The following is a 26,489-nucleotide window of genomic DNA, read 5'->3' as shown; positions in this document are numbered from 1 at the left end:
GTGCTTGGCTCGGCACCCTGGCTGGCACGTCTGGGGTTGTAAATGTCAGAAAATTATTCACAGATTAGCCGCCCCCGACTATTAGCTGCACTTCTGGGTTTCCACCAAAATTTTTGTCAAATTGCTGCAGCTTGTATTCGTGAAATTACTGTACTTTTTTCTCTCAGTTTAATTTGATGATGACGACACAATTTTTTGACATCAGTCTGTTGATTTGTCACTCGTGCTTTTTATAAACATGCCTTAAAATTAATTTCAAAAAATTATCTGTAAAGGCATGAATTTAGTTATTATATACTTGTTAATTAACCAACATATTTTGAAATTTGCACCTGAAAGTAGAAATAGTGATCATGATGTAAAGGGTCACTGACAGAACATCTATAGACCTGCAAGTGAAGACAGCAGACACCTAACAGTGGCGGGAAATGGATTTAATTTAAAGATTCTTTTTTTCTCAGATTCTAACTTTTTATATAGCTATAAATGTGCTGAATTTTTCCTAAAATATTGCAGATTTTTTTCTTATTTTATTTACAGATGATGGTTTAAGCTTTTGTTGGAACACTAAGAATATCTTGGCTTTCATGACACATTGGGAAGATTACCTCATTTTTTTGTATCTGTCCAACTGTGCTCTTGTGAAGATAAGATGTATTACATCTGAAAGACACTCCCATTGAAAAAAAGCAAGAAAAAGGCAACTAGTGCAAATGCATCCTTTGCTGGTATAAGAAAAAACAGTGATATTTAAGGAATTAAATTCGCTATCAAGCAGCATCTTATAGGTGATTCTCAAGATATTCCTTTTAGAGGCCTAAGGTGCTATTTTGGATAGCTTAATCAAGTTGTGTTTAAAATTAATCCTGTCAAGTTCAAATTTTAGCCCAGGGAATGTCTGGCTCTGTTTGAACTACTTTCTGAGAAATGCAAACACAGAAAATGTTTTGTGAGACATTCCCATCCCTCACAGAGCTTGAAGGGATATGAGCATTGTCTCCCCTATTTTCCCCATGTTTTCCATTTATTGCACACAGGAAGGCACACAAAGCCTCCTTGCAGCCTCAAAAGTCTCTGGCAGCTTTTCCTCAGCTGCACTTTACCAGTGGGCCAGGAGACTCCATAGGGATGGGAGAACATAGTCCCTGCTGTGCTGCTCAGGTGGCAAAGGTGGATATTATCCCTCAGCCAGGAATGAAAAATGTTGGTGCACTTCACCTCTGTAGAATAAAAATGTTCTCTGCAGAATATTTAGAAGTTTGAAAGTCTAAATCAGACCACATGTGATACTCAGGAAAAAACAAGAGTTGTTGAAAACTCAAGGTAGTTCTAACCCACCGGCCTCATTTAGAGCATTTGAAAGTACAGTGGAACCCACTGAGACAATGGACCTTTAGCCCCCTTACGGATTTATACTTCAACATGTGAAAAAGATGATAAGTACCTGTATAAAATCCAAAACAAGAAACAGAACTGTTGTTTATGTATAAATATGTCATATGAGATAATACTGTACTTAGCATTGTTTAATAAAAAGAAACTGGTTTAGACTATGGTCTTGAGGAACTTGTTTACTTTGGCAAAACCTAAATAATTTTCATGAAATAATTATATTTAATTCTAATTTCAAGGAAAGCAAAAGCCTTCAAAATAATTTTAGCAGCATTAATCAGTCAATAGGTGGAGCCACTAAACACACAATGTTCCTCCAAAATAAAAATAATGTTTGTGTTTTCAACTACCCTTCATAACACCCTTATTTTATATCCTTCATAAAATTATATTTGAATCATACATATTGTAGCAAAATCATGGTAACTATACAAATGTTAATATAAAATCATGGCCAAAGTGTTTTATTTCTAAATAATCTTTGTTGATGTGTTTATGAAAAGTTTATTGTAATTATTTATGTATTATAAATACAAATAAACTATATTACAGATTAATCTCAGTATCTCTATGATATCCCATGTTTTCTTAATGGACTAATATCTTTAATAGTTTCCTCCTAATGAATGTTACAATGCTATTTTCTAGCTACTCAGATTTTAAGCATTTCAACCCGAGGTTGTTGGTATTTGTTTAAAGCTGCCAATTGGGTTTCTTACCAGATTCGAGAAAATATTCAAACCATTTCATTACATTTTGCCCTTTGAGGCTTTTTTTTTTTTCCAGAAGAAATATGTCACTTTTGCTATTACTTGATAAAAGACTTTTTTATTCCAAAAGAATTTTAATATTTATTGGACCATTAACTTCTGAAAGTTAATTACTAGGCACAAGGGGTTTGAATATGTTCACAGAAGTGAATAATAAATTTAAAAATACAGTATCAAAACCTTGCCTTTTTAAGCATGTAGAAAGCGTTAATATGGAGAATTCTGATTTCCTTCTCCTACTGAGACCAATGATGACATCCATGAATCTTTCAGTAAGTATGATTTAATCATTGCTGAAGCACAAAGTTCCTAAACAGTGAAACAGAATATTAGTAACCCTTGTTGAATTTACTTGGTTTATTTTTTTCCTGATTGGTTTCATGACCTGTAGTTGATATGTTCCAATTAGGTAAGGATGAAAGATCATGAAAGACTAACAGCAGGTCTCAAATAGCATATCATTAAGGTTGTATTAATTATTTTTCCAATAATAGTTCTAAAATTTTTTCATGAGAGCTATATAAGAAGAAACCTTTGGTTTTAAAAGTTTAAATATTCATCATACCTCAGGTAGCTTCTTAATGTCTGGACATAAAACATGTTTCTTGAAACCATAAACGTGGCTGTTCATCTTACAACATTTTACAATACTGCTCAATTAGCTGTGCTACATGCTCCCATTGCTCAATGAAAACTTTGCCTTCATTGGGTTTATATTACAATTCCAATAGTCTGGAAGGGAGCAGAGATTTGGGTTTACAGTATGATCAAAGGTGATAATGTACCACCTGTTCTGTGCTGTAATGCTTACTATGTTTAAGGAAATAAAGGTTGTGAGAATTCAAAGAGATCATATTGTGAACCACAAATTATATATAAACCGTATAGTCTGGTTCTCTTTTTTTTTTTTTTTTTTTTTTTTTAATGTGTTGAAGTGCTTAACCTCCATTTAGATCTTTCAGCTATCTATAAGATAATGGTAATGATATATTTAAACAGAGGTTTGGAGCTCAAAATTCTACTATCTCAATGTTTTTACTTTGCTAAAGAGTAGTATAGCGTGTTATCTAGAAACAAGAAAATCTTGAAAAATCTTAACATCTGTGTTGGGCTTCTAAGTTCGCAAATACTTTTGCATTTGGAGCTTAGTAAGATTAGGATGCCTAAGTCAGTGGTCTTGACTGATAATTCAGTGACTACCATTGGTGCTTTAAGACATAAAATTGACACCAACTCCAAAATGCGTAGGATAATTGAGAAAATATGCCCTACATGAAAGTACAGTAGTTTCACGAATACAAGCCGCACGGATTATAAGCCGCACCCCCGGTGCCTCGACAATGTTGCTGTCTTTGTCAATAGATAAGCCGCACCCCGAATATTAGCCGCACTTTCGTTCGTCGCGAGAATCCGTGCGCAGCTTTCACAAATTGGCCAATTAGTAACAGGATCGCGGCATAGCGGGCTTTACTGGCTCGGGGCGGGGCCAGGCAGGCTCGGCCCGCTCATGGTTGCCGACGGGACCGGGTGGCCCAGCTCAGCACCACGGCTCGGCGGGGCTGGCCGGGTGGTACTGCCGCCGCCGCCGGGCTCGCTGGCCCCCCTCTCCCGTCAGCACCGCCCCGCTGCCGCGTTCCCTAGCCCCGCCGGCGGGCTCGCCGGCCGCGGCGCGCCGCGTTCCCTAGCCCCGCCGGCAGGCTCGCCGGCCGCGGCGCGCCGCCTTCCCTAGCCCCGCCGCCGGGCTCGCCGGCCGCGCCGCCTTCCCTAGCCCCGCCGCCGGGCTCGCCGGCCGCGGCGCGTTCCCTAGCCCCGCCGGCGGGCTCGCCGGCCGCGGCGCGCCGCCTTCCCTAGCCCCGCCGGCGGGCTCGCCGGCCGCGGCGCCTTCCCTAGCCCCGCCGGCGGGCTCGCCGGCCGCGGCGCGCCGCCTTCCCTAGCCCCGCCGGCGGGCTCGCCGGCCGCAGCGCGTTCCCTAGCCCCGCCGGCGGGCTCGCCGGCCGCGGCGCGCCGCCTTCCCTAGCCCCGCCGGCGGGCTTGCCGGCCGCCCCCTCCCGTCTGCACCGCCGCCGCGTTTCCTCGCCCTGGTCGGCACTGCAGGCCCCCGCACCGCCAGGCTCCCCCACGCTGCTGGCCCCAATTCTGCTGGGCTTCCCCCGCTGCCAGGCAGCCCCACCCGTCGGCCTTCCTGCTTCTGCCATGCTCCCCTGCACTGCTAGCCCCAGTTCTCCCGGGCTCCCCCGCCCTGCTGGCTCAGGCTCTGCCGCCCTCCCTGCCCCGCCCTGCTGGCTCAGGCTCAGCCGCCCGCCCCCCACACTGCTGGCCCCGCCTCTGCCAGGCTTTCCCACCTCTGCCGGGGCCGGCCGGGCTCCAGCTTGGCTTGGGGCTGCCGCGGGCTCTCACTTCCGTGTTGGCAGCTTTTAGAATTTTGTTAATAGATTAGCCGCCCCGGAATATTAGCCGCACTTCCGGGTTTCCACCAAAATTTTGGTCAAATTGGTGCGGCTTGTATTCGTGAAATTACTGTAAATGACACATCTTTCTTTCCTCTCTAGGACAGTCAGATTTGACATTTGCAATAATACACAAGTTGCAAACAGATAGCTATTAAAAATTAATCTCTCCATTAAAATACCCTTGCGACTAATAGGAAGAAATCTTTGCATACGGTGCTATAAATCTTACTGCTAGCACTAAACCCTTCTAGTTATGGCTTAGACTAATGAAATATGGTAAATTTATGCACAAATCAGATCGATGTGATTTTTTTTTTAAAGTTCTATCTTTGGCATGAAACTAAGTAAGGAATCTCTAAAGGAATACAAATGATCAAGTAGGTGAAAATAATACACTACTCTTCTAAATATCCTTATACTAAATAGTTGCAGATGTTCTGCATCTGCTGATTCAGAAAATAAAGAAATTAAAATGAAATCTGTCTGCAAGTACTTATTATCAAGTTACTTAGCAATGTGGTTCATTTGTAACTGCACTCCCTATGAGAATTTTTTTTTTTAAATTACTTTTAATTTCTCCCTTATTTTATGTTGTTGCAGCAGATGATTCAGTCCTGTTACTTTAGATAAACAGGTATGTGACTATAATTCAGAAAGATTTAAGAAAACTGACCACAAGGTCTTTATTTTGATCTTGTCTATAACAACTGCTATCAGAAATGTTTCTGGTAGTGTATGAATGGTAAGAGCATTTTACTTACTAGAATCTTTACATTTTAATGGAAATGAGAATATAGAAGACAATTTTTTTTCAGGTTTAAGTGAGTCAGATTTCACTGACAATTTTCTGAAATTCACAAAACAAATTGTTCACCGTTTCAATTCTTTTCAGTCCTCATCTGTTCTTCGACTCGAAATTCTGATATTTAGCATTCTGTTTTTATTAGCAGGAGATAATGAAGATTAGGTAGGTCTCAGCTTCAGAAGATGCTTGGAAAATTTATATCAAGCATTATTTCTGGTCTAGGAGTGCAATTTTTAAGGAATGATCTTTGTAGCTCATAGATTCTGGCAACAACATTTATATATTTAGGTCAAAGTTCAATCATATTTTTTCTGAAAAAAATTATTTTGTTAAGTGTTTTTGAAACTAATAATCCCTTACAATATCAAAGAACAAAAGTTCATGAATAAACTCACAATCTCTAAAGTTTCCTGTGTTTGGAGGACATTTCAGAGAGAAATAGCTTCCTTACTAGAACTCTGTGGTAAGTGGCTTGATGATAAAACAAAATACATATACCTAAAGGAGTTTATAGGAACTAGAACTTTGTCCCACTGAAAATCAATGAAATGAGTTGCTAATGGTAATAACAGTTAAAAAATGCTAGTATTGCATTCAGAATGCTTAACTGTGAGTAGGTATTTATCTCACAAGGAAAACAGCAGTTACACATTAAATGGTTGGAATACTGGTAATGAGAAGATTCTTGGAATACATGCCTTAGAGAGAGAAGAGTTTGTATAAAAAGTCAGTAACGATATACTGAAATATTATTGGGGAAATGTGCAGCATAATTGGGAGCTAAATGAGAAGCTAAGCATCACTGAATCCATCAATGATAGGGCTAGGGTCAATCCACCCAAAACCCTAAAGTAATTGGAAATTCACCCTAAAGTAACTGGTTACTGACATGTCTAGATTCAATCAAAAGTCAGTAATAAGCCAGAAATTCTAGCACCCATCATCTATTTGTCTGAAATGGTGTCATCAGTTTCAGAGAACATATGAAATACAAGATTTAGTATGTGGAGGGACTACAAAGGACGGTGAATACTCTTTTATCAAATGGGAACAATCTTCGTTTCCTTGTGCACCCTCAGTCAGTTTGCAGATGACAGCAAGTAGGGCTGCAGTGTTGATCTGATGAAGGGTAGGAAGGCTCTGCAGAGAGATCTGCGCAAGCTGGATCCAAGGATTAAGGCCAATTGGATGAGGTTTAACAAAGAACAAGTTGCCAGATCCTACCCTTTGGTCACAGCAATCCCATGCAGCACTACACAGTGGGACAGAGTGGCTGGAAAGTGGCCCAGTGGAAAAGGACCTGGGAATGATGGTTGGCATCCAGCTGATTGTGATCTAGCTTTGTGCACAGGTGGCTAAGAAGGCAGCCTGGTCTTCAGCAATAGTGTGGCCAGCAGGACCAGGACAGTGATAGTCTTTCTGTACTTGGCACTGGTGAGACCACACCTCAAGTCCTGTGTCCAGTTCTGGGTCTCACTACAAGCAGGACGTTAGGCTGGTGAAGTGAGTCCAGAGAAGACCAATAAAGATGGTGAAGGGTCTGGAATACAGGCCTTATGAGCAGTTGCTAGGAAAGTTTGGCTTTTTTAGTCTGGAGAAAAGGACTTGTAGGGGTGACCTTATCACTCTCTACAACTTCCTGAAAGGAGGCTGAAGCAAGGTGGGGTTCATCCTCTTCTCCCTGGTAACCGGTGACAGAAGGAGAGAACATGGCCTCAAGATGCACCAGGGAATATTATGTTTCGACATCAGGAAGAATTTCTTCCTGGAAAGGATTGTTAGGCTTTGGAACAGGCTTCCCAGAGAAGTAGTAGCAGTGTTCAAGAAAGTGTTCACTGGATGTGGCACTTAGTGGGTGTCTTTGACAAGGTGGTCCTAGTTGGTGAAATATTGGGCTCAATGATCTCAGAGGCCTTTTCCATCTTTAATGATTCGGTGATTCTCTGATTCTGTGACCAACAAATTCAGTGACTAACAAAAGCAGCAGTTTAGCAAAGGCTTTGCAAAGACCAGCTCTAATTGCTTAACTGGTAAGAAAATATTAATATGGTATTAATATGTAAGCCAACTTTTTTTGTGAATTATGAAATATACCCTGTTATTTCTAAAAGGAGACACGTGGCAGTTTTATCCAGTTTTCCAGTTTGCTTCAGTAGTAATTTAAAGTCCTACTAGATTAGATCACTGCAATTGGATGAAGAAATTTTTTTCATCTCTCAGTTCCTTTTCACCATTTTACTGAAGAAAAGAGAAAGACACCATTCTAAGTTCTGGTAAGTAATCTAAAGCTTCCTTTATTCTCTGTCTAAAACTCTGTATTATTGGCTGGTGTCTTATTCATTTCATAGGGTCTCTAAGAATATGATTTAAGTGAGCTAACCCTAGGACTTTTCAGAAGCACTACAAAAGAAGAAAACAACAACATATGCAAAAAAACAGCACAGAAATGCATTGCTAGCTGCAATGGTGAGAGAACTCCCATGTGAAGAACCACTCCAACCTCTACTGTTATTGAAAATGTAGTTAGAAATTACGGCTTTCCAACTACTTAGGTCAGTAAAGAAAACCTCCAAAGTCTCTGGCCTTCGTGGACTCAGCTTCTATTTACAATATTGCACACAGTTGTATGACATCCACCTTAAGAAGAATTGACTTCTTATAGAAAGGTCACGTGTGCCAGGGATGCAATCATTTCTTAAGGAATTGAGCAGATGAACAGTCAAATTGTAGGACACTTTGTCAATGAAACAAGATCAAATATAGGAGTTGGAGTATACATTATCTGAATGACACTGACAGTGTAACATGGAAAGTAGCACACAAAAACATTTCCAAATAGAATAAAGATCAAGAAAAAAATGTGCTCAGAGAGAATAGTAGACTGGACCTAGAGATCCTACAAGCCTGCTTCTTTGTTGTCATTTAATAGTTATCCACACTTTCAAGCCATACATCCTCTGTCTTTTCCTGTTTTCTCCATCTGTCAGAAGGAAAACTGACAAAAAAAAAAGAAAACATAACCCATGTACAGTTTCTGGATCAGTGAGAATTGATGTATTTTTTTAAACAGATAAAAACATCAAGAATGTTGTAATCTTTTTATACTTTTTGTGAACTCCTGATAAAATACCTGACACATTCAAAATTGTATAATGTTTCTCAACTGCAGGAAATAAGTTCAGTGGGGTAACAGAGCACGATAACAGAAATACGGGAATCTGAACCCCAACGACTGAACAAGTAAAGCAGGCCACAAAATACCCTGCCTTGAACTGAATTAGTTATGCACAAGAGAAACAAACAAACAAAAAAAAAATTTTAAAAGCCCCACCCAGCTGTGTTTTTCTCTGCAAAAATACCAGTAAAGAAAGAGAATTAAAGAGAACAAAAGAGAAGGAAAGAGATAGAAAAGCTGAAAAAAAAACTGTGAAGGAAAACTACTTCCTGTAGCAAAAAAGAGGTAATTTGACCTCCTACCAATAGTATTAGTTTTCATGTTTTATCATATAATTATGACTGTGGTACATGGTTCAGGAGGGTTTTTCTGCCCGCATGTGGAACTGAAAGTTGTTCAACAATATTGAATACACTCGACACTTTTCTGTGCTTCTTTGGACCACACTGGTCATGAGCTTCAACAGAACAAATTTCTGCACTGCTTTAATAAGAAAAGTCATGCTTTGATGTGATTTACAGCATGTCTGTACAACAAAGTGTGTTCTTTACAGTCATGAGAACCATCAAAAAAAGGGTTGTGATATAGTTTCTTACCTGACAAAGTTCATGGCTAGATTATTGATTACCATCCTAGTTAATGTTCTTGTTCCTTCTGCTGCTGCTGCAATTGTTTTGTCGTATCAGCCAGCAGAAATGACAGAGACATCATCTCACAGATTTATTGTGGTCTCGGTTTTTACACAAAGACGCATTTTAAAATGTTTGAGACTATGGGTGTAATTAAATTGTGGATTGGATTAAATTAGAATCTCGTTGACTGTGAGAGACAATGGCAAGTTGTCTGAACTAAGTCAATTAAGAGTGTCTCAGTATTCATTCAGTGGAAAGTGCTCATATTTTAACATCAAATCTATGGCTACAGACTGCTACATAAAAATTATAATAGATGCTGATGATGTTTTTATTTCCTCTGCCTGCTCTTTCTTATGTCTGCTTCTCCTGCTGTGCTGTATGGTATCCTGACAGCCATTACATTTCAAATTGACATTTCCATTTTATCAGTATTGAATTTAAAAATAGTTACTGCTTATTTGAGAAAATGGGAAATACAGCAATTTTGTCATGAAAGGTAAAGGAAGAAAGCCAATTGACTCCCTTGAATGCTTTTTTTACCTTTTGAAAGAATATATAGTGTTTTCTGTGTTCCACAAAGATAGTTTTTTTAAAAATTAAAATTAAAGTTTTTGTTACCATTCCTTGCTTTGATAAGCCGTAACCTTAATTGTAATCAGACTTCTTTTGATAATCAATTATAGGGATAATTGATATATCTAGTTTTAGGAGCTGCTTCTGTAAATCTAATTATAAATTATTTTACTAATACAAAATAGAAGTGCATTTTGTAAAGGCAGTGCTCTGACAAGAGTATATATTTCCTATTATATAAATGTGTTTTCAGAATAGGTGCTTTACGGCTAACATGTATTGTCCAAATTAATGAGCCTTGCTTTTAAAATTTTTCTATAATATGAACTAGTCTTGATATACATTTTATAAGCCTCTATGGAACACGTTATTTATGTCCCAACCCAAAATTCAACAAACACATCAAGGTAAAAAAAAAAAGCCTGGTAACATCCTTAATTTGCTTTGTTTTGTTTTATTTAGTTTTGATGGAATGCAACCTGAAACATCTACTTATGTGGTCTATTTTGTGACAAATCCTCACTTTTGAAATATCTAGACGATATTTTACTTTTTTCCTCTCTTTATCTCCAAGGCATCACAACCTGCAGTACTAGGGAGCAGGACAGCAGGACCGAATGGCTTTCAATTCTGTGAAGTAAATCTGTACGTGGTAGCAAGTCCGTTGCATCCCACGTGGCATTGTCCTGCTCCATACATGTACACACTGATGAATTTTACCCCGTGGTGTGAGAGGTCTAAGATTTCCATCCTCCCTTTAATCACAGCACAGCTGTTAAGATGGGGATTAATGCACAACCTATATAGGGGAAAGTTTTTCTGGTCCTAAAATGGGTGCAAAATCTAAATCTTGGAAACCTCCCAGCTCCTCTCCTGGACATACTGTTTCAGTGCAGGAAATTGTTTCATTGACCCGTTCAATCTGCAATTTGTGGTGTGTGTCTCTTGTTGGGTGATCTACTAATAGCAAGGAGAGTCTGCCTAGGATTTGTGCTTTTCAAGTAGCCATAGAATGGTATCATATTATCCTTTAGCCTATACTTCTCAGATCAACACCCAACAATCACTGTAGGAATTATCTAAATAGTAGGGTAATAACAGCACCAAGAAGGAGAACAACTGTTAGGCAAGTCATAAATGCAATCAAATACACATACAAAATACTAATCAGCAAACTGAACTTTGCTGGAAATGCAAGTGTGCAATACTGTCTTTAGTATTACAAATTTCTACACGTTAAAGCAAAGACACATTGACTATATATGTACCTTGTAAATCTTTAAACACCTTTTCAGAATTATATTCTGAAAAATTTTCCATAAGAAAGAGTAACATTGAGACACCAATCTGGCACATAATCAGCCTAAATATGGGGGCAGGGGGTGGAATGGTTTTTACCCTGTGAGTGGCTCCTGATTTGCATCATGGTACCCTCCACTGCCATCAAGGAACTGGGTCCTATGATGCAAATCAGTCTGATCCGAATAAAGAAGAAATTCCCATAAATGAGTTCTACATGTTAAACTGCTGTCTTGTGAAAATTTGGTCCTTAGGACCAAAGAATACCACTGAGTAAAAACAAGGTAATTGCAGGAGCAGAAGGTGGTGTTTGCAGCTTTGGGACAGACTTTAGGCACATATTCATCATCTACCTTCATGGCAATTTTTCAGACTTTCCTAATTACTAAGTTTGTTGTCACTAAAAATTAAAGAGTATTATTATTATTAAACAGATAAACTACTGAGTTTCAAATACAATCAACCAATCAACCCTTTTTAAAGTAGTGTAGTGTTAGATAACCAGCTTAAGGGGGCTGTCATGGGCATCTTCTCCCCATCCCAGAGCTACTTCATTAAACATATTACAGTAGTTTCACGAATACAAGCCGCACGGATTATAAGCCGCACCCCCGGTGCCTCGATAATGTTGCTGTCTTTGTCAGTAGATAAGCCGCACCCCGAATATTAGCCGCACTTTCGTTCGTCGCGAGAATCCGTGCGCAGCTTTCACAAATTGGCCAATTAGTAACAGGATCGCGGCATAGCGGGCTTTACTGGCTCGGGGCGGGGCCAGGCAGGCTCGGCCCGCTCATGGTTGCCGACGGGGCCGGGTGGCCCAGTTCAGCACCACGGCTCGGCGGGGCTGGCCGGGTGGTGCTGCCGCCGCCGCCGGGTTCGCTGGCCCCCCTCTCCCGTCAGCACCGCCCCGCTGCCGCGTTCGCTCGCCCGGCTGGCAGGGCTGCTGCCGCCGCCGCCGCCGGGCTCGCCGCTCGCCCCGCGCTGCGTTCGTTCGCGCCGCTTTCGCTCGCGCCGCTTTCGCTCGCCCTGCGCCGCGTTCGCTCGCACCGCGTTCGCTCGCGCCACGTTCGCTCGCGCCGCTTTCGCTCGCCCTGCGCCGCGTTCGCTCGCGCCGCTTTCACTCGCGCCGCGCCTCGCTCGCGCCGCTTTCGCTCGCGCCGCTTTCGCTCGCGCCGCGTTCGCTCGCGCCGCGCCTCGCTCGCCCCGCTGCCACGTTCGCTCGCCCCGCCGGCAGGGCTGCCGCCGCCGCTGCCAGGCTCGCCGGCCGCCCCCTCCCGTCTGCACCGCCGCCGCGTTTCCTCGCCCTGACCGGCACTGCAGGCCCCCGCACCGCCGGGCTCCCCCACGCTGCTGGCCCCAATTCTGCTGGGCTTCCCCCGCTGCCAGGCAGCCCCACCCGCCGGCCTTCCTGCTTCTGCCATGCTCCCCTGCACTGCTAGCCTCAGTTCTCCCAGGCTCCCCCGCCCTACTGACCCGGCTCTGCCGCCCCCCTGCCCCGCCCTGCTGGCTCAGGCTCTGCTGCCCGCCCCCACACTGCTGGCCCCGCCTCTGCCAGGCTTTCCCACCTCAGCCGGGGCCGGCCGGGCTCCAGCTTGGCTTGGGGCTGCCACGGGCTCTCACTTCCGTGTTGGCAGCTTTTAGAATTTTGTTAATGTATTAGCCGCCCCGGAATATTGGCCGCACTTCCGGGTTTCCACCAAAATTTTGGTCAAATTGGTGCGGCTTGTATTCGTGAAATTACTGTAACTCTCTTTGTTTAAATCAAACTTTTGGTTTTTCTACATTATATTATCAAATAATATGCAAATATATCCTTCATAACCCTCAGAGGTTTCTTAATCATATGTTTCAAGGGAGGGGAGAGATTGGTAAAATGTATGCAACTTAACAGAAGTTTAAGTGCTCTCTAATATTTTGACACCTGTTGTTTCATTTGTTCTCCCCTTAGAGTTTTCTCCCCTCTGAAATGTAGCACTTGTTTCTGTTATAGGTGATTCAATTGCCACAAAATCTTTTTTCTAAGCTACTCACAGTTACCTTGTTTTCAATTAGGGGATTGGGTTACCAACTAGATTTTTGTTAAAGCATCTGGATTTTCTGGTAACCAGTTCATATAAAATTCTAAGCACATCTCAGTAAGGATTAGTCTAGAACAGGTTACCACTGAAGAACAGTATTGTCATATTGTATATCCACAATCAATTTGATTTTTCATACATCTGATTCTTATGTTAGATTCTGTTTTGCTTATGATGAGCACTCTTATTCTTTTTGCAAACTTGTCACTTGTCACCCAACCTCTGATTATTTCATAAAGATCACATTTACAATCACAAAATGGTTTAGATTGGTCTTTTTTTCAAGAATGAGAAGCCAAGCATTTTCAAACTGTTCTTAAATAAATATGTTAAATAACCTCTGTTCAAGTAGCATAGTTTTATATCAGGCTAACAGGTGAAGCTCAAGTTTCCCCAAATATTGTTTATCAGTAGTTTAATTTATGAAGTGTATTATAAAGATTAACTCTTTTCTGTTGTGTTTTTGTGTTTTTCTTTTTTTTTTTTTTTAAATTATGCACTTGATTACCTAGCCTCTAAGGTGAAATGATGTGTTTCAGCTAACAGCAAAAAAAGAGGGAGATCATATTTTCATCTACGTCTCCAAGACATCTAGTTGCCCAGTTTGTACTAGACCAGTCTGTTCAAGTGGAGCAGGGCTTTGATACTCAAGTCAAGTGGGTGGTGTTTGCAGTTAAGTTACGCTTAGCCGCCTGGCAGTGTTTTTGGTGACCTAAATCATCACTGCAACTGGATGAGTCACCTGTCTTCTAGGCTTGAGCCTGGATTAATTTGGGGTGTGATCTGATTTCTGCACAAACATTACGCTGCCATCTGTATTATGCTGTATTCCATGGCTATTATAGTGAAACAACATGTATTGAAAAAGAATGGTGTAATTGCTATGTATAGACACAACTATTTCTTTAGCTGCTTTGCTATCACTTCTTGGAATCATAAAATCCAGAAGTGATACTCTTTTAAACCATTTTCTTCCATCAAGCTACTTAAAGTGTGGTATCAGAAATACTGTTCTATCCTCAGCTGGTCCTGTGGTGCTGGGATTTCTCTCCCTAGCTACAACTGAAATAGAAATATTTAGTTTGAACACAAAGAGGAAGCCAGGCACCCTGGTGCTTCAGGGGTTCCTGTTACTGGGACCAAGTCTGCAAACTGATCTCACAGCTTAAAACATGGAGTGAATAAGCACTGTGGTCAAGAGGAAAAAAGTTTACATGAGCTGTGGAATTATATTTGGACTTGATTCTTTAAGGAGAGTCACACTCTCACAAGCATGTTGTGCTTATGCACACACAAATAATCAAAGTATAAGATAAAACCCAATTTTGAAAACTCTGCTATAGTTTTAATGGGTGGGTGGACTGTTCCAATTCAAAGTGATAAGATGCAAATGCTGAAAGTCATGAAGTTATCTGTATGCGTATAATGAGTGCTAGGAGTAGGAATCTAAATTTTAATAATTTATGGAAAAGATTAAGACAAGTCATGAATCTTTTTCAAGCCGAAGTGTAATCATACTAGTAAGTACACACAACAATATATATGTGCAAGGAAGATATGAGAACATAGAACATTCATTTAAAAATTGTTCATATTCACATTTCATGGAGTGCAACCTTCAAAATTCAGTGTATTGCATCTGTAAATATATCACAGGAGCAAATAAAGCAATGAAGGGGTTGATAACATAAGATACTTAGCAAATCCACAGTGCAAAATATTGTGAGATGCTATTTTAAATTCTGATTACTGCACGTTACACAAACTAGCTATATGTTTTTTGATTACTTAATTACTACCACATTTTTTCTTGATCAGGTTGTAAGACTTTTTTTCAGTACTCATGTCAGCAGATAAAATTATATTAACATCTCATTGTTGCATATTTTGTCATTAATTAACATAGTTAATACTGATTTATCATCTTAATTAAAATATCCTATACAAATGTATCATTTTTTTGTTTTTTTTTTGTGTCTATATCTAGTCAGCATTCTATTTTGCTTAGCAGTATACCAATGCAGAATGTGGCACAGTAGCTATCCCTAAAATTTCAGTGAATATAAACCAGAGAATCACTACACAGGGATTGAGCATACAGTGTTGTCTGAATACTGGAATGTCCCAAGGAATGAAGCTGTTTTCCATAGAAATACGGAATTACTACTTCATGTCTGTGGTGATTTGGACTTGTTTGGAAGCCAGTTGCCTGCCAAAGGCACTCTATCATTTCTTTCCTTATCAGGGCAGGTGAAAGGATGTGGAACAAAAAGCTCATGGATCAAGTTAAAGACAAGAAGATCAGTCAACTGTTACTGTTTTGGGCAAAACAGGCTCTACTCAGAGAAATGAGCCAATTCCTTATCAATCAAATCAGAGTAGGGTAATGAGAAGTAAACCCAATACTTAAAAACATGTTCAACCCATCCCTCCCTTGTGGTGAGCCAGAAAGATCGTTCGGAAGACATCCCGATGTACGAGGAGTTAGGGCACACCCTCTCCTTGACGTTAGCCAATCACAACTGTACCAACTGTACTTAAGCCGGCGTTTGCTGGGAAATAAATGCACTTCACCATCCACCCCATGAGTGTCAGTGGGTGATTTAGCCCGTCAGGCCTGTAAGGTGTTAGCCGACGTGTCCCGTCCTAGGAACTGGGTCGCTACGCCTCCACCTGTGAGGCAACACTCCCTCCTTCCTGGGCTTGACTTTACTCCAAATTTACTCTAGCTTCTCCATCCCATACTGGGAAGGGGTTTGGAGAGTGGGACTGCATCCCCTGCCCAGCATGGGGTCCTGTGTCCACAAGGCCTGCTGGCCAATCTTGATCCATGAGTTTCTGACTTGTACCAAGGCAAAGCTCTGTCCATTTCCAATGGTAAGTTACAGAAAGGGTCATGCACCCTTCTCTCCAGCCAGCCAGCCTGCTGCCTAAATCTCACATATCCCTCCAGCACAACACTTCAAGCACTACCTACTTCTGTGTGTGGGGAGTGCCACAAAACTTTGATTTGAACTTTTGTTGAAAAACCACGTATGCCTTACATGCTGGTATGTTTGGATGTTTCTATTATGTTTGAATTTAAACAAAGATTTGGAATTGATTTGAGAAAAAATGTCTGTAAAGTCCAGTTTGATGCTCACAATGATGAAGTCTTTTGGAGATTTTGCTGTGAAAAGACAAATTTATGATTTCATGCATTCATTTAACTCAAATATCATGATTCTAAAAATTTGAGATTTTTATAAACAGTGGAAACTGCGAAAAAAAAAAAGAAAAAATATTTTCTTTGAAGTTTTGGGTCCTATATTTAAATAGTGTTTATTCTCTATGAAAGTTTCAGCAAAATAAGGCACAAAGTGCAGTCTCTCCTAGTGTGTACGTAATATATGAATATGAACAATTGCTTAAATTTTGTATGGACCATTACACAGAAGCTGTGGGTAAATATGTTTACTGTCTGCAGCTTTCTGAAAGCTGTTCCATGAGTAAATTTGATAGACTCAGCCAGAAAATACATAAGTTAGAATGGTTTTGAAAAATTACTTCTCCGGAACAATAGGCAATTTCACTGTCTCATTTAGAGAACAGTCAGCAGCTTGTGTCCATTATGTAAAACAGTCAGAAACTTGGCTTCTTTACCAAATAGGCTCTAAAATAACTTATTTAGCAAATAACATTTCATTTGCTCAGTTTGCAAAATCATCCACCATGTGCAATTTAAAGGTGTTTTTAAATATTTTGGTAGAAATAATATGAATCTCTCAAAATTTCCTGAAGGAAACATGGTACCATATCTGCTGAATCCCACACCACCTTATTTTTTTCCTTTATAAAGTAATGTTTATGATTTATTTCTTTCTTTTGTTCTAGTATTTGGGTTGCATCAACTATAAATTTCCCCATTGATTTTAATTTGTACTGTCTATCTATGTACATTATATGAGACATTACATAGGTATTTGCATATCAGTATTACTTTTTTGCTGCTGAATGAAGAGATGTAAAAATGTTGCATACATTTCCCAGCTTCCATCCTTTAATCAAATTCTTCTTTCTTTATGTATTGCTACTCAGCAGCAAGGCAGAGTGACATTTTAAATAGTCCTAAGTGATGATAAGATCAAGGCAGACATGCAGCTTTATCAGAGACAGAAGACATAAACACAGATATCTGTAGGAACTGTAAGAGATAAGGGATATTCCCTTTTACTGCACAGACCCTGTGAATCTGTGCTGGCAGGGCTGCTCTTGCAACTACAGATGTCCAACATAAGTCTGATCCCATCCCAACCTTCACTGGCGAAGATGTGTCAGCTGTTTTCTGTGGGTAGCTGTAGCCTGGGGTTTCTTGAAGCAGATCTGCAGAGAGGACACACAAAAGCATTTGTCAGAAGTGCTTGCTTTGAGGTGGCATTCTTCTTCACTAGGAACTCAGCTAACTGACGTGATTCTCTTCTCTCTGAGGAGTTTCCAGTGATGGACCTTTACCTTTCTTCATCCAGTTGATTTGTCTGGTTTCAAAAAATAAAGTAGGCTTTTAGAGTGGTTGAACAAATAAACCGAAGAAATACCAAGCTCCACTAAGATTTGTACTCATTTGAAGGTTAGAGACACAAAACTTTCTTTATCCAATGAAACAAAGACCATAACAGGACCCCCTGAAATGAACCCCACAAAAATACCTTTAGAGAAATTTCAGGTCAGAAATTTCAATTTAATATAAAGATAAACGTGATGATACACAGAGGAACTGGTACAGCCTGGTGTCCTGTTGGTCAGAGTGATGGTCACAGTCATATCAAGTGCGGTTGCAGTCCTGCTGAGGTGATGGTTGCTGTAGAAAGTGGTGGTCCTGTAGTACATCTGGTGCTCCCCTGGACTCATCCAGTAGTGGTGTGTCAGAGACTGCAATATTATAGTTTATCACTTAGACATCTTCATGAAGGACTTTTAAAACTGTATTGCAAAAGCTGCAGAGAAACCCACCATACCCTAAATAGGCCTCCTGTCGAGGCCTTACAGGGTTCACTGATGAAGATAAGATAAAGTAACAGCTCATGGCTGGGGACAGTCGCAAATCAAAAGTCTAATATCTTCAGGGAGGAGACCACCACCCCTATGAGCTGCTAAACTCACACAGCCCCTCAAAGGCTGGGGCTCAGAGGCTTTGGGTGTGTGCTGGAAAAGCCTCTGGTCAGAGGCTCAGTGACTGCCCATCCTCCGCTGTGCAGAGATCAGCTGAGGGCCCCTTCACCCCGGGAAAAGTTTATCCACAGCGCAGGGGGTGTCCTGGCCCACCAAAGGGCCCAAAGGGTCCCAGACCCTGTGCCACAGCCCCAGAGATGAGGCACCAGACCCCAGTGCTGCAAAGGACAGCTGGTGCCTGCAAGGGAGGCCCTGGGTGCCCCCATTGCCCAAAGCCAGCATTAATTAATGCCCTGAGCTCTGGGCTCCCCAGCTGTGTGAGGGAGGCCCTCACCCCCCAGAGGAGCCAGGGAGGGAGCAACGAGATGTGTTTGGGCCCCTCGGATGGGTGATGTGCTTCCATAGAGCCCTGGCACTGTCCCCCTACCCCATGCACAGCTCCTTCTCTGTCTCTTCTTTCTTTTCTCTTTCCTTCTCTTTGCCTCTTTTACCATTAACTGCACCAAACCTCTTTTGGTCTTAGTCTCATTTTTGGGTGTATTTTGAACCTTCAAAGTTCTTCCCGTTTTATACACAGGCACCTAATTTTCTTTTCTGTTCTGAGTTTAAACCGGATAGCAACATGCTGCCCCAAGCACCCAGTGTTACCTGCTCACGTTCAAGCGGGGAATGCCCAGTGCCTTTCCCAGTGGCAGGGAGTTTTACAGGAACGATACAATCCTGTGAATCATAGGACATTTTTTTAAGTTCTTGATCATTGCAGCTGCCTGCTCAGCTTGTGCCTTTCAGCTTCTTATTGCCCATTAGCAGAGATGACCCCCTCAGGATGTGTGCTGCTTCCCTGGAGGCAGTTACCAGGGCTGAATCATTGGTGTGAAGAAAAAACCAAAGAAACCTTACTCTGCCCAGCAGGGTTTGCCTCTTTTTCTTTACCTCATTTAGCATCCAGCTTGTAGCTTGAGGTACCAGGTGTGCAGTGGGCAGCTGTTGTGAGCCACCCATCATTAAAAGTTTATCAGAAATGGAGGGCAGCAGAATACACAATTTGTGTTAAACACCCGTAGTGTTAAATTTCTGCTGAACCACTATGGAGGTGTACTCGAATACTCTGAAACGCAAACTCTCTCGGTCCTCCTGTTCATGGATCAAACTCAAGTCTGCAGCACTTTTTTAAAGCATTCCCACCTAGGGTTGTATTTGTGTATCATTAACTGAATTCTTGCTTTTTGAAAGAATCCAAAAGTTCTCTCATAATAACAAATTATTTGATTATTGCAAAAGGAGAAAAAAAATTCTTTGGATGAAAAATATTCTTAACTGTGTTTTAATCACATTTTATTTTCTGCAGATTGTGTTTTTGCAGGTATGAATGAAAGTTCTCTGTAGCAATTCTTGTAATGCTACATAATTTGAGTTTAAAGGTCAGGTTTGTTAGTCTGTCTTTCTTATGCTTAGAGTCTTCTGATTTTAAAATATTTGCTGATATTCTACTGCAGTGATGGGAAAGAACTGGAATTTGGATGTTAAAACTTTTTTTCATTCTTGCCAAAAATGATACAGACCATCCATGGAGAACCCTAAACTAATCTTAAATCTTGCACACTTTTCTTTCACTCCTGAATTTCTATTGATTGCAGGGAAGCTGTTGCTAATTATGAGCATGTCTGTAATTTTTCCATTTGTCCATTGAAGGGGAAACTCTCTGCTGATGTGATTTTGGTGATATCTAATCTACAGATGGTGGTTTACTGCCAGAACTCCTTGCCATTAGAAAACTGTTCCTTTCTGACCTACAGCAGCATTGCTCAGACACCTCACTGACTTGTCACTGAACAGCTCTACAGAAGGGAGACTAACAGTCTCATGATAGGGTTTCTTAAACAGGACTACCTGGAACTTCCTGTATACGCATTGATGATGTGTCCCTGCATATCAGCAGAATCTGTATGCAATTGGTGTTACTTCAGTTGTTGGACATAATTTCTGCTCCCTCAGACTCTGGTGGGAGTCTTCTGACAGTATTCCTTGTAGCAAGAACAAGTTTCTTCATCAACAACTAGTGTTTCTCTCTGACTACCCATGGTACTTCTCACCTGTAGGAATTGTCAACAATCCTATATACTTAGTTTTTCCACAAGTCTCCATTCTTTCAATTTTCCTTTTCAAGCTCCACTTAGCATCTCACACCAGCTGAAAAACTTTTATTAGCTTTCATCACTTCAGATTTATTTTTCTGTTGCTCACATTGGCTTTCTAGGTATTTTAGGTGACTATCTAGCCTTGTGCTTTTATTAAGGGAATGACTTCTTGCAGTTCAAGTATACTGAGTGAGGCTACATGGACTGTTCCCACCTCTGTCAGAAAATTTCTTTGCAATCTTTGGTGCCAGTGTCCTAGCATTAAGGTGAGGAAACATTTTTCTAATTTTCAGACATTAAGTGATGCTTCAGTAATGACAGATGAGATTACTGGAGAGTTGTGAAGTGCTATTATTCGTCATTTTACTTAACTTTCAAAATGTACTAGGCTTTTAACAACCATTTCCTGAAAAGGTGGAAGAGATTATTACTTGACCTGTTACAAGACACTCTTTTCAATGTTTTCATTTTGTGATACTTCAGATATTTTGATTGAAATATTCAGTTTGGTACCCTAGACTAAATAACAGCTTAAATACTCCCTCAAAATTCAAAACCTGCTGGAAAAGCAGTTCATAAGTTGTTAGTACAGAGTTAGGAAGGCTATCTTGTGTCGTGCAGTGTTGCTAGCACAACTGTTACTGTTGCTACAAGGCACAAAATCTTCTGTGGAAATACCACTTTCCAATTTTGTTTTATTTCCCAGGTTTCAATGGCTTGATTTTCTAGCCTCCGTTTGTTCTTTTAACATAGTTCTTTTGTGAAAGCAAAAATGAAGGCAAAAAAATTAGCAAAATGTTGTCTTTGCTCTTCCAAATGCATTAAGATGAAAAAAATCAGTAAGTCCTTGTCAGTAAATTGCTTCCAAGCTGTGTAAACAATACAGAACAAATAGGAAAGGGCACAAAATGGGCAATAACTCTGAGCATACACGTTATTTTAATGGATGTTTCCTATTAGTAAGGGCTACTTAGCAGTTCTTGTAATGTATTCTTTCATTCTTCCAACAAGCAAGAAGTATTTTTGATTCAGTACTGCTTTAATATTTGATAACCAAATTACTTATGGAAAAAATCTTATTGGAAATAAAAATTATTTTATGTGAATAGAAGGATTCTAAAGTGGTATCTGTTAGTACTTAAAAGTAATGGAGCAGGTCAACTTCTTTACAATATATAATACTTCTACAGCTAGGTGTGAAAGTGTTTGGAAGAAAGAATTATTGTTGCTGTTGAAGGACATTGAATTTGAAAGGTATAAAGTTTTTTTGTCCTTAGGCTAACAGATTTTTTAAACATTTATCCATTCTGCTGTTTTCTAGATTCTAATAGTGTATCTACTTAGTTTTTCCTTTTGTTAAAGGCTGGGGAAGACTGAAGTAATGTAATCAATAAAGAGCATTTGACTAAAACATGTCAACAGCAAAACAGAATTCTGCTACCGCTTATTTTCTAAAGAAGATGGTGACAGCTTTACCTGATAGCATTTATATGTTTAGCTTCAACTCTTCTGTCCTCCGCATTCAAAGTAATGAAATTCAGCTAGTTGATGAAATTGAAGATGAAAACAAATGATAAGACAACAAGTTCTGCATAAATCATTTAAAAATAACCAGTTGCTGACAGATGTGATTAATGCTGATTAAGCAAACAAGGTTCAATGTGTATCTACAGAAACTGAAAAATAAAAACTAATAATACCACCCAGAAGGGCTAGAATGAGGATAAGAGGATGAGGTTACATTGTCCCTGGTCTTGCTGAAGCTGGCCACGGAGTCTCATGCATATTCATATATCTAAGAATAGGCTTGCATCATGTTTGATGCAAGGGGTTCTGATCTAGCTGTTAATACTTTTATAATCAGTAGTAACAGTACAGTTTTAACCATGCAGATGAACATTACTTGGGAAAAACTGTTAGGATCAGGAAGAGGAGAGATGGTAACTTCAGCCTGTAAGAGGAATCATCTAAGTCAAAAATAGATATATGATACAAAATTCACCTTAATTTTCATGATTCCTAGTAGCATACAACTTCCTTTCTCAGAAGAATATATAAATAATACATATGATAAATAATAAAGAACTTCAGTGATAAGAAAAGAACATGATTACTGTTTCAATCCACAGAAATCTGTTCTTGTCACAACATTTTTCAAGCCCTTTTTGAAGAGGAACAATTCTCATGCTTCAGAGTGACAGATTGACTAATTTTCTGTTTTTAATTGTACTTCCAGAACATTGCTATTCTAAATGTCTCTCCAAGTTCTCAGGTACTGATTAAGAAAGAAAGACTGAAACGCTAATTGGTGGTTCACCAAGCAGTCATGAAGCCATAAATAGGAATTTTATTTTTTGGACTGATAAATAGCTTGCTAGACCTAATGAAAATATAGTGAATGATCCCCAAGATAATTAACTAAGATGAAATGATTCTTCAGCTTTTTGAAATTCCTTTGTGCATGACACTGGATCTACTAAAAACCATGGGGTCAACATGGAGATCATGACTGAAAAATTAACAAATTCAATCCAATCCAAGTGATTCATTTACAAAAGCATTTCAGCCATCAGCCAAGAGACATTAAAAACCCAAAAATGTAATCCTTTTAATTGCTTTCAAAACTGGCCTAGTATGGCATAAAAATCAGACTTTTCATTAAATCAGGCCCCGTATGGAAAAATTCCTCTGTTTCCTATCAGGCCCTCATTCATATGAAGTGTCACTAATATGAATGCTTAGCATTGAGAAAAAAAAAAAAAGGAACTTTCCATTTCTTTACAGTTTATTACAAGCTTTGCTTTTTTGATACACAATTTTAACACCATGGAAGATACTCAGAGTCAACATGACTTTCTCCTGTCCCTCTCTACTCTCCTCAGATTTCACATTTTATTGTGACATGTAGGGTCTGATTAGGGCCTACATTTGCGGTTCATGTCTATGTAATGATGTTTTCTGCCCCAACAAGGACTGTTTCTGGTGATGCTAAGAGAAAAGTGTGTGATACCAACAGTTGTGCTTGATGAATTCAAACTACCAGCATACTGTCAAATGCAATCACCAACTGCAGTCTCTTGAATGCAGGTGTCAAATCTTTCAATGTTCAATTAATTGTCTCTGTTACATTCAGTCATCCAATGTTTCTCAGGTGCTACAAGCAGTACTGCAGGTGATGGACTAGTTGGGGTAATATGTCATGCATGCAGTGTTTTTTATTTCCAATACCAATTAAGAGCTATTTTTAAAAAAATAGGTGCCTACTGTACTATACTAACAGGCAGTGACCACAAACAAGGATGTAGACAAATGCTGAAAAGGAAAATCATCGCTGGAAACATGTGCATGCTTGTGTATAAATCTGTTTCTACCATTTCATCTTTGCTCATGGAAAACTTGAATAAAAACACAGCAGAAGAATGAAACTTTCTATACTGCATCTGTTCTTAAATTATTCTTGCACAATAAGATTATGATTGCACAAGAAGAATTTCTGGTAAGATAGAGAAAACTAACAGCCGTGTACCACAAGGAGATTTGAATGCTGGCGCCCTGAGCTGCACCTTGTCAAATATCTCATACTGTATGATGCTAAGCTTCTTCACAGAAGTCATGTAAGTGTAAATATCAGGTCTTGTTTTATTAATCAGAGAGCAAATAAACAAAAAACTCCTCCAAAATCTCCTTTTTGGAGTGATATATTCTGTCTTCCAGAGTAACGATTATATTTATAGTTTCAAAGGAAAACCTTCAATTCATTATGACTTAGTTTTAGATCTTATCAAACATTAATAAGGATTTAAAATGTATATTGTCCTTTTTTTTAAGGTGCAGAATCATAAGATCATGTAATTTAAATCAGTAAGCTGTAGAATACATAAGCTATTCCATGAAATGGGGAATGCAAGCTTGTATTGAGAAGAAAATGGGTCAAGGAGAGCTATCAGAGAGAGTTCACTCAAGGAATGAATGCAAAATCTAACAATGGCAGTATTGGTAATAAACAGTCTTTCTTCTTATGGCATTGTAAATCCAGAGAATAATGAGGTGACAAGAAACCAACAGTGTGGATTTGTTAAAATAAATCTCATGTAACCAAACTGTTTTCTTCTCTTACAAAATAGCTGATTTAACTAATAATAAAAAAATATTTGATAAGATATATATATTATTTACTCAAGTGAAAATTTTGTCTAACAGGGAAATGCATGATCCGTATGAAATTGCTGTAAAATTCATGGAGTGGGTGAAAAACTAAAGTTGAGAAAACTATCAGTGAATTACTATCACCCTGAAATGAAGACATAGTGATCTTTAATCTTTTCAATTTTCACATTTTTTTTATTTCCTTGTCAGATACATCAGAAGCAGATCAGAATTACAAAGGTTTTGGGTGCCATTCTCAGAAAAATATAATATTAAGTGAAGAAATGCTTCAAAAATCCACTTGCTAAAGAAAGTACAAAATGTTTCTGTATGACAGAAAACTGTCACCTTCATTACAAGGTGGAGAGAAGTAGGGAGGCAGCAACAGTTACAGTGGTCTGTACAAGTTAGCAAGTTAAAAGGTGATGAAAGAAATGATCTGTAAATAAAAAAGGAAAAAAAAGAAAAAGAAAAGGTGTTTGTGTGCACGTCATCTGGAAGGAAAAAAGAATACTAAAATAACTATCTAAAAACCTGCAATTCTGCAAGAGGAACAAACGTTTCTAGGAACAGGAAAGAGTCCCCTCTCAGCACGGTGCTACGCAATTGTAAACCAAATTACAGAAACAACAGCTTTTGACAGATGGTGTTTTACTGTTTGTTGAAGTGTCTTTTAAAACAATAACATAATTCAAAACATCACTGAAGAAATGTGAAGAGAAAAATGTACTCAAAGTGAAAACAAGAAAGGTAAATTAGCAGATTTTCAAAATAATTGAACTTTATCTAGCAATAGGCTGCTGAAGGCAGTGGATGATAAGTCATTTTCTTCTGGACACAGTACTCGAGGTGCAGCCTCACCAATGCTGAGTAGAGGGGAAGAACGACTTCCCTGCTCCTGCTGGCCACACTATTCCTTATACAGGCCAGAGGCCATTGGCCTTCTTGGCCACCAGGGCACACTGCGGCTCATGTTCAATCAGCCATTAACCAGCATCCCCAGGTCCCTTTCTGCCTGGGCACTGTCCAGCCACATGGTCCCCTATAACATTGCAGGAGGTTATTGTGGCCAGAATGCAGGACCTGGCTCCAGACTTTCTTAAACCTCATATTGTTGGATTTGAACAATCTATCCACCCTGTCCAGGGATCTCTGCAGAGCCCTCTTACCCTTCAGTAGATTGACACTCCTCTCCCAGCTTGGTGCCACCTGCAAATTTGCTGATGATGGACTTCATCCCATCATCCTGATCATCAATAAAGATGTTAAACAAGACTGGACCCAACACTGATCCCTGGGGACACCATCAGTGACTGGTTGCCAGCTGTATGCATGTACTGTTACTCACACATTTTCACAGCTTCAGTTTTAGCATTGCTAGGTCAGAAGATTCCCTTGGGTGCTTTTCAGTCTCAGAGATATTAATTCAAAATCTGTTCATTTATTAGTAACAACTACAGAATGCACCCGGACAGAAAAACTCATATCAGCTCTTAATGATAGAAGCATTCACAAGGCAAATCAGCAGTGTGGGTGCTGTTCCTCTGTAAGCTATCACTCACTTAGCTTTTCTTTAATGGGTAGCTACATCCTGATTTCTGCTTTTTAATGAGAATTGAGAAAGTTATTCTTGTAGGTTTTGTTTGTTATTTTCTTTGTCTTTGGATTTCCCCCCCCTCTTCCATCTAGTTCTTTTTCAAAGTCTATAGCATACAGAAGTTTGGCGATGTTAATTTTTAACTTTAATTCTAACAAGAATTTAAGTTAGCGAACTGCCTGCATCTTCCTCTGGTCACAGGCACTGTAACAGATCCCAGTTTCAGCAATAATGACAGTAGATGTAATACAGTTTGGGAGCTTAATTCAAGCACATTTTTATA

The sequence above is a fragment of the Catharus ustulatus genome, chromosome Z, assembly GCF_009819885.2.
Source record: "Catharus ustulatus isolate bCatUst1 chromosome Z, bCatUst1.pri.v2, whole genome shotgun sequence".
NCBI lineage: Eukaryota > Metazoa > Chordata > Aves > Passeriformes > Turdidae > Catharus > Catharus ustulatus.
The sequence above is the reverse complement of the archived record's forward strand: the minus strand, read 5'-3'. Positions refer to the sequence as shown.